Source organism: Petaurus breviceps, unplaced genomic scaffold (assembly GCF_028583685.1).
Source record: "Petaurus breviceps papuanus isolate PSGF00001 unplaced genomic scaffold, PetGlider_PUasm1.0 171, whole genome shotgun sequence".
In the NCBI taxonomy this organism is placed as follows: Eukaryota; Metazoa; Chordata; class Mammalia; order Diprotodontia; family Petauridae; genus Petaurus; species Petaurus breviceps.
In genome coordinates this window covers 2,601,724-2,611,379 of record NW_027185754.1, presented here as the reverse complement: position 1 = coordinate 2,611,379, position 9,656 = coordinate 2,601,724, and the positions used below count along the sequence as shown (strand labels likewise).

The following is a 9,656-nucleotide window of genomic DNA, read 5'->3' as shown; positions in this document are numbered from 1 at the left end:
TTTCCTTTCCTTTCCTTTCCTTTCCTTTCCTTTCCTTTCCTTTCCTTCTTTCCTTTCCTTCTCTTCCTGATCTATGAATGGGGTTATGACTACATCCTTCAAAGATACAAAAACAAGAGTTAATATTTTGCCATGTTTTCATTTATATTTCCATCTCCAATTCCACAGTGGTGGCAGCTTTTGCTTTCTTATTTGAATAACGTGCAAGAGCTTGGTTTTGTGTGTGTGTGTGTGTGTGTGTGTGCATGCACATATATATTCTTAAGAGTACAGTGAATTAGAAAGCACACCTAGAGATGTGTGGGAAATAAGATGGCTTTCCATGGTGCTTATGAGAGGTGAACTTTGTTTTAGTGGGGGTTACTTTTTGCAACAACAGTAATTAATATCTCAGGAAGCATCATTGTCCATCCTGTAAGTGGTATACTTATGATACAGGAAAATGATTCATTAACTGGAACTGGTCTCCCCAGAATTCCAGGTTAGTGGGGATGATTTTCTTGCACTCAGATTTGAAGAGAGAAGAGCAAGTCCTAAGAAAGAAAGCTTGAATCAGAGACTAAGTTCAAGAGGAAACTTCACAAGGATGTCTTAGACCTTCATAGGCTCAGAACATACCAGAGCTGGAAGGGGCCTTAGAACAAAGAACATTAGAATACCGAAGATACTGGAAAGTTGTAGCCTAGAACATTAGTATGAAGGGAGAAGGGAACCTAGATCATAGAATGTTTAAACCTAAATCATTAGAACAGAGAATGCTAAAGTTGGAAAGGACCAGATAAGAAATATTCTGATCCAACCATCTCATTTTATAGGTAAGGAAACTGATCGCTACAATTCAACCCCAATCTCTCACCCTTTCCTTCTGTATCTATAGGCTTTAATAGCAGGAATGAGTGTTCAGAGTTCTACCATGGCAGCATTGGCTGGCAGTCAATCAGTAAGTAAAGATTTCATTCTGTTCACTAGATTTTATTCTCTAAGGCATAGCTATATGCTATAGAGATCCACAAAAAAGGGTTGAAATTTAAAATACTAGGTAATCCCTTCCTCATCCAGGTAACTGTGTGGGGTTGTTTGGTTTCAGGGAACACTGTTGGATCCAAGGTATATATGCCATGTTAACTGCCAGAGTTTATTTTTTTTAACTATAAAAAGTAAAAGAGAGTAAGGATAATCAGCCCCTCCCCCCCCAAATTAATTAAGAAGCAAAGGATGCTGTATTATTCACGTCCTTACTAGTCAGAAGTTCTAGATTCAAAAGTTCCATTACCATTATTACCTATGACTGCTGAAATAACCTCAGTGTTCTTATCTGTAAAATGGGGCTCATAATGCCTGCATAAGTACCTCACAGAGGGTTGTGAGGAAATAGCTTTGGCAACTCTAAACTATTATACAAATGAGAACTAGTCTTACCATTATGTGACCAAATGGCTTGTATAGATTGCTGCCAAAACAAGGGCTTCATTCAATCATTCCAGCTGATAAGTTGTCCCAGAGCCTTTCTGCTTCATATACAGCAACCAAAGAATGGTTTCTAAAGGGGACAGAAGATGGAGAAGGGTAACAGCTGCTCCGCAGTAATTAGCTAGTCGTTACTTTTGTAAGGGGAGATTATTTTGGATGCTGTAAAAAGATTCAAATAAAAATGTCAGCCTTCCCATTAGAGATGAAAGTTAGAAAAACTTAAATGTCCCTGAATTAATCACTCTGACGGTATGGAGTGTAAACACTTTCTGAGAAACCACAGTCTATTTTCTTTCTCCTTTGGTTGTTTTAGGGGAGCTTCTGTGGGGAGAAAATATTTCTGGGCCAGAGCCCTAATTCATCTCCAAGTTAATTTTCAATGACAAAGTTACAAGTCCTTAAAAGTAGGGCATAGGGACGGTCTCCTAAGAACACTGCAAAAATGAAGCTGCTCTAACAATAGGGCTTTTGAAAAATACAGCAGAAAAAGGAGTTCATTAGGGTTTTTTTTTCTCCCCTTTTCTTCCCTCTTCTCAACAATGAATATTTCTGCTGCCAAACTTTCAGAAATAAGGTTGGTTTCCTTTCAAGTAATTGATGCAGACTTTCTTCAGCATTGAGTCCAGACAACTTCTCAAACGAGAAGCAGGAAATCACACCGTCAAAGGGAAACTGTGCATTCCTTCCTCCCAGGCTAAGTCAGTCCCTCACAAACACTAGATTTATACTACTGTTGCCAAAAACCTTGCATTTCCATGCCCTCCTGTTGCTAAGATAAAAGATGTTTCCTTCAGCCTCCAAAAGCTGTACTCACTTAAAACTCCAGCTATGTTCTGACAAAACACACTGCTGTCACCCCAAATTGAGCAAATGAGCCTGTGTCCTCCAGCAGAAAGACCAAAAGAGTTATTGAATATCACCCGGGGAGCACAGAATGAACAGGCTTCCATTTCCCCCTGACCTTTGGGGGCATTTTCCCCCCTGAAATTGGTCTAGCCCTTTAGATTTCATTTCTCACTCTGCTTGGTGTAGCACAGGAAGGATAGTGAGGCCTGTTCTGTCCCAAACAGATCAAGTTTTGTTAAATAAGATTTTTTTTTGAGGGGAAGAAAAAAAACCCCAGAAGCGGAAGAGGATGCTGTGATGAAAATGGAAAGGGGGCAAAGAACTTAAACTTCAAATGCTCCTCTGAACTGGCGTTGAGGTGCAAAGCTAATTCTGGCCTTTCTATGTGTATATATAACTGGACAGTTATAAAAGTGTCGGGGGGAAGATGGAGATTAGTACTGCCTCCCCCTCACTAAAAAGGCAAAAATGGGCAATATAAAGTCTGAATATAAGAAAAAAGGATTTTTTTGGGGGGGGGGGAGTATTTTCATATAAAATTGTTTTACAGATAATAGGTGGTTGTAAGCTATGGAATATCATAGGTTTTAAAGAACTGGAATGGCAGATAAAACAAAGATTAATGAAGAAGCATATATTGAGTAAGTGATAGATCAAGAAGCATTTATTAAATGCCTGCTATTTGTCAGGCATTGTTTGAGGTGCTGGGAATAGGAAGACAATTTTGCCGTATAACAATACTCATAGGATAAAAAGATAGTTCTTTGTTTAAGCAAGAAGTTAAGGGTCATTAGAAGACCTTTTCCAAATGGCAACCCAGTGCCCTGTCTTCCTTTTGTTTTGTTCTGGGCCCAATGCATTGTCCATTGGCAGTGTCTTTCCAAGTTCTAAATAGTGAGTGACAAGTTCTGTAGTCTATCTATCTAAAGGTATAATATAGTCTGGAGAAAAGATATTCTTTATTCCCTTGTTATTTCCTGTGTGGATGATTAGGCCAAACTCTTTTGTGAGGTTGTGGATCTCATGTTGGAAGCTATGCAGTGTTCTAGGGTTTGATGCCACCAGAAAAATGCCAAACAAAACAAATAAAAATATCTGAGGGAACCTATCCATCCAGAGGGAATTCCTCGTCAGCTTAGATTCTACACTGAATGACTATGACAGTTAAGAAAACCTTCAACATATCAACAAGGAGAGTAAAGGATGTTATCAAAGAAATATGTGATAAAAAATGAATGGGGAAGGGGAAAGTATCTGCTGAGTGCCAGCCACTGCACTAAATGCTTTATGAATATTATCTCATTTGATTCTCACAACAATTCCATGAGTAGGAGGGGCCACATGACAAGAAGGGATAACCAGTGGAACATACATGTACCCTATTGATACTCTTTTGATGTCAAGAAAAGTTAGGAAGGCCACCAACACACTGGGTGGCCCCCTGAAGCAAACTCATGGGAGGATATGGACAAGAGTTGCACAAATACATTTAGTTTTTCTTAGAATGGAACAGAAATTCCATGAAATAGAAATTTCTTTGTCAAAAGTAAATTTATTTTTTATTTCTATATTTGCATTAGTTTGGGATCTGAGAAATGTTTCCTTGTAAAGTATTATCCCACTTTTGGAAAATTGGCTACCCTGAGGACACCATGCCACCTGTTAAGAAACCAGGACATAAATTCCCAATAATTCCCCATTTGATAACACATCTGAGAGGGGTTGAAGTCAGATTGTCATGCCAGATCATACACCTCTCTAAAGGACATCTTTGTGAATCTCTCTCTGAAGAATCCCATCCTGAAGAATATAGGGAGTGTCCTCAGGGTCTCAGTGGTTCTATGAAATCATAAATTAATTCTCTGGGGCATGCAATTCCAATGGAAAACACTTGTGTACCTGTTTTAAGTACTATGGCAACCTAAGCAGATTGATGCTTAGGGGACTAGAGAGTCCTGGGGCTCATATTTGGGTTTAAGTTGAACTGATGAACAATGTTGGAGCAAAGCTCCATGACATTACCGTGTAGTTTGGTCATAAAGTATTAGTAAGGTATTTTAAAATGCTACTGATATGGGGCAACCTTTCATAGTTTACTAAAGTTGACAAAATTTAGTTGGCAGATTTTTGTTTATTCACAATTTTTTAAAAAGTTCACCACCATTAGAATAATCCTACATGAAGGTCATCCTTCATAGACTCTCTGTGGCAGAGAGAGGTTGGATTTTCAAAGGTTATACTGGCAAGGGGAAAATTCTGGTGGCTTCTGTCAAGAGGCAAAGTTTTTAAGTACAGGCCTAGGGATGGACTGTGTGTCTGTCATCTGAGGAACAATCTATTCAGTTGGAAAAGGCTCATAACTATGGGGACAAATTTTTCTTTTATAAACTCTTACAGGCCATTTGGCAATGTGTTGAAGGGTTGGGTGCTGTATTGGTTTAGGGAATACTGACAGAGATAAATTCTCAAATACTTAAAGAAGTGCCACATAAATACTTCCCTGTCCTAATCAATGATTGAACTGGCATAGGAGATTTTGGGTAGTTTAGCAAGAGAAAACTCTTGCTTTATAATTAGTACAACTTAGATGGATAGTTCTACAGCCACCACTTCCTGCTTTACCTTCCCTTGGGTTGTCATTTTCTATTTGCCCAACACCATATGGGTCTCCTCAATAAGGGAAGGTTGAAGATGTCTCTGAAGCCAAAGAAAAGGAACAACTTTGTACTCCCAGTAGATGACTCCGAAAGGAAGTCAAGTTTGGCTGATGGAGAAGAACCAATGAAAGGCAGCAGACAAACAGGAAGACGCTGGTTCTATTCTATGGCTCCTACTACTGGGCCTCCAGGAGACCACAGGGCAGGAGTTTCATCTCTGAATAAGAAGAATAGCATAACTTAAAGGAAGAAATATTGAGATAAGAAAAGAGCACAGAATTATAATTCTTCTCACAGGTCCCAATCTTACATAGTGAGAGTCCCTCAGACATACCTATGCCTAGCAGGCCTGGCTCCCAGCTATCAGGGACTCATTAGTCCTGATTTATTATGGCCCTTTGGGAAACACAGAACCAATAGCCTGGAGACATGAGAAGTAGGGATTATGGATTCACAGTATGCCTTCGGTTACTCTTCATTTTGTTTTCTCCTCTTTTACTAAGGCAAAGTCATGCTTTATGACAGAGAAATAATGTCTTGATCTAGGATGGTGAGGAAACTAGAAACAATGCCATATGAGGAGCCATCGAAACAATTATGGATATTTTGTTTGAAGGAGAAGAGACTTAGAAGGGGCATATTTACTGTTTTCAAGTATAGGAAAGACTGTCCCTTGGAAGAGATATTAATCAGAGTTCTTCCCCCAGAACAGGGGTTCTTAGCCTTTTTTTCGTGACATGGACACTTTTGGCAGTCTGGTGAAACCTATGGATCCTATGTCAAAATATTTCTAAGTGCATAAAATAAAATACATAGGATTATAAAGGAAACCAATTATATTGAAATATAGTTATAATTTTTTTAAAGTTCATAGACTCCCCTCCCCAGGTTTAGAACCACCGTTCCAGAGGAAGAATGGGCAAACAGAACAAACAACTAAGGTGACTTATTAATTTACACCCATAACTACTTAGCAGCAAAAGAATTTTATCATCCCATATGCCCATCCTTGTATTGCTTTGGGCAAGTCACTTAACTTCCCTGGGCCTCAGTTTCTTCTTTAGTAAAATTAAGGGATTGGGTTATATGACCTTTGAGTTCTATGATGCTATGATTTATGGTCCTGCTCATGATTGGTCTAGTTACCCTGTGATGCATTTATAAAGGGTACAAGCTCCTAATGTAATTTATATTTGTTAATTATTATATATATGGAGTTTTAACCCTTTCATCTCGGCAAGTGCAGCCTTCAATACCCTTGTGGTGACTGTCTCACCTGGCCCTCTACTTCAGTCAGTCCTTAGCCAAGCTTTATGTCACTCCCTAACCATATTCTTGACAACCTAGCACACATACCTCTCTTCCTTTTTCCCTTTCTAATTCTGGAAAACTGATCAAATACACCCTGCCATTGCTCCTGGAAGAGGTATGCCAATTTACTTCACTCTGGCCCTACTCACCATCACTGTAACTTGCCAGATCAAAATGCTTCTCCCTGACCACCAGTCCTCTATATACTTCTCTCTACATATTAGAATTTAAGCCCTTTGAGGGCAGAGGCAGTTTATGCTTTTGTATTTGTAAGGACAGTGCTTGGCAAATACTAAGCACTGAATTTCTTTTTAACTAACTCATTTGTTCATTCTTGCTGTAGTCTTCAATTTATTTTATTTTTGAATAATATTTTATTTTTCCCAATTATATGCAAAAACAATTTTTAATCCTCATTTAAAAATTTTTTGAATTCCACATTCTGTCCTTCCTTCTTTCTCCTTTCCCCTCCCTGAGATAGTAAGCAATTTGATATAGTTTATATGTGAATAATCATGCAAAACATATTTCTATATTAGTCATGTTGTGAAATGACACAGAACAAAAAAAGAAAACAAAAGAAAAGAAAAACCACCAAAAAAAGTGAAGAATTGTATATTTCAATCTGCATTCAGAGTCTATTGGTTCTTTCTCTGGTAATGGACAGTATTTTTCATCATGAGTCCTTTGGAAATGATTTGGATCATTATATTCCTGAAAAGTTAAGTCATTTACAGTTTATCATCATACGATATTGCTGTTACCGTGTACAGGGTTCTCCTGGTTATGCTCACTTAATTTTGCATCCATTCATGAAAGTCCTTCCAGGTTTTTCTGAAATCATCCTGCTCATCATTTCTTATAGCACAATAGTATCATTTTACAATCATATACCACAACTTGTCTGGTCATCCCCCAATTGATGAATTTCATTCCCTTTCTTTCCAGTTCTTTGCCATCACAAAAAGAGCTGCTATAAAAAGTTTGGTACAAATAGGTCTTCTCTCCCACCCTTTAATCTTTTTGGGATGCAAACCTAGTAATGGTATTGTTGGATCAAAGGTATAAAGTTTTACAGCCCTTTGGGCATAGTTCCAAATTGATCTCCAGAATGGTTGGATCAGTTCACAGCTCCACCAACAATGCATTAGTGTCCCAGTTTCCCCATATCCGCTCAAACATTTATTATTTTCCTTTTCTGTCACATTAGTCAATCTGATAGACCTGAGGTTATAGCTTTCATTTCAAAATCAATAAAGTTATAATTAGGTAGTGATATGAGACATCTCTTCTTAATTCCAAACAAACTGTTCTAATTTATTTTGAGTAGTCACAGTGGTCTGACCCAGGAGCAATGGTTTTCCATTGCTGCAGAAAAGCAGATTTTAAATGGAATTATTAATGTCCTTCATAATCAGAACAGTCTAACAACACAGTGTGTGTGTGTGCATATGTGTGTGTGTATGTGTGTGTGTGAAAGAGAGAGAGATCTCTTACATCAGTATAGCCCCTTAAATAGTACCTGGGTTCCATCTTTTTGACTGCTGTAGATGACTTCTTAGATTTTGTGATTTGAAGTAAATGATGTTTTAGCAGAACCCATACAAAAACATAAACTATATTTAATATTGTGGCCTAGAATATTATCATTAACTCTAGATTTGATCCCAATCCATTTACATTGAATAACCCTCCTCTCAGCACTGCTTGAGGTGACTCAGACTTACTCCCTGGTGAGCAAAGGCAGAAAAGCTCAAGTTAGCTTTTGAGGGAGAAAAAAGTATATTTCAAACCCTATTGGGGAAATTTCACTAGCATATATTCCAAAGGTATTTGTTTTCTTTTTAAACTGGAGAAGTTTGCCATCTTGCTGCTAACATTCTATCATAGGTGCATTCTTAGGCCTCGATCTGGTCCTGGACATCCATTCTTCTCTTTTAAGATGCTGAAAAAGGAGATAAAATGAGCAACAAGTCGACTGTGGTTTCTAGTCTGTTGTCGTTCTTCAGCCGCACTTGGTATTGTGAATCACTACTTCTCAGAGACAACTGAAAATTCAATCTCCATGTCAGCAAAACATCTGTCAGCAATACAGTGGGTCTTGGGGAAAGCATAGCTCTCTCAATCAACAGCCACGATGAAGCCTTGTTTAAGATTTAAATTGCTTTTGATTTCTCCTAGATAATTCTACTTTAACATTGAGAGCCAGTGCAATGGGCATTCTGCTTGGTAAGCATATCTCCTGTCATCTAGAGATCATCCTTGAAAAACTGGCAGAAGGAGCCTAAAAGATAAGTCTAAGCCAATCTGATCTGATGACACAGATTAAGAGAATCTAGCAGCAATTCTATAGCTGAATCAAATGGGGGAGGATGGTGGGGCTGGAGGTGGGAGATAAATGTGTGAACCATTCATTTACTGCAATTCCACAGAACTTCCTTATCACCTTGCTCTGCCCTTAAGTTTTAGCTATGGTAGTGAGTATACTTTATTTTCTTTCCATTAGCTGTTATTAAAGCCCTTTCTTCCTGCTCACATTTTTTTTTTTTATTCCTGGCATCGTTTTCTACCTTGAATGAGCCAGGAGTAAGTAACAAGCCATGGGCCAGGAGAACTTTAGGAAGTGTAGAGCTGAGATCTACAGAGGCTAGGCAGTAGAGAGATCAGAATGGGCTACGACTCTGGTAACTCTGAGGTATGGCCTTCATTAGAGAGAAAACAGAAAATGCCAAATGGGACTAGACCCTGGATTTGGCTTCAAGAGCCCCATTCCCTTTCTGTTTGAATTTATTACTTTAGAGCATTCAAATGACAAGCCAGTGTGGTATAGTGAGTAGAGGACTGGCTTCATAGCCAGGAGGATCTGGGTTTAAATTCTATTTCTGACACATAATGACTACATGACCCTGGGCAAGTCATGTAACCTCTAAGTGCTTTGAGCAACTCTCTAAGACTGAAAATTGAAGAGAAGGGGCTGAGTTACTTTGGTTGAGAGGTTTTCCTCACTTGGGAATTTCCTTGTACACCAATGAAATCAGAAATCTGAGCTCAATCACTATTCAGCTGGTTCACCTATTCACTCAGAATGCACTCAAATATTTCATCACATGACTTCTGTGTGCAGGACACTATATTTAAAGCATTGGGAAAACAAAGATGAAAAATCACAAAATTCTTCCTTCAGGGAGTTTACTTCAGGGAGGGATAGAATATGCACACAAGTATAATTCAAGAAAATATGTGGGGTGTATGTGCGTGTGTGTGTGTGTGTGTGTGTGTTAATGACAGACAGACAGATGGAGGCAGAGAGAGACAGGGAGGGAGGGAGAGAGAGAGAGAGAGAGAGAGAGAGAGAGAGAGAGAGAGAGAGAG

At 38.6% G+C, this 9,656-nt stretch overlaps 1 long non-coding RNA gene across 3 annotated transcripts in view; it reads right to left on the bottom strand.

The window, feature by feature from the left end:
* The window catches only part of LOC138157246 (uncharacterized), a 110,714-nt gene that overhangs the window by 23,194 nt on the left and 77,864 nt on the right, over nucleotides 1-9,656 (bottom strand). For 2 of the 3 annotated variants that reach the window (XR_011167338.1, XR_011167336.1), the window contains exon 3: nucleotides 1,420-1,540. The exons of the other annotated variant lie outside the window; for it this stretch is intronic. This is a non-coding gene — a long non-coding RNA (uncharacterized lncRNA). The remainder of the gene's footprint in view (nucleotides 1-1,419; nucleotides 1,541-9,656) is intronic. 3 annotated transcript variants of the gene reach the window in all.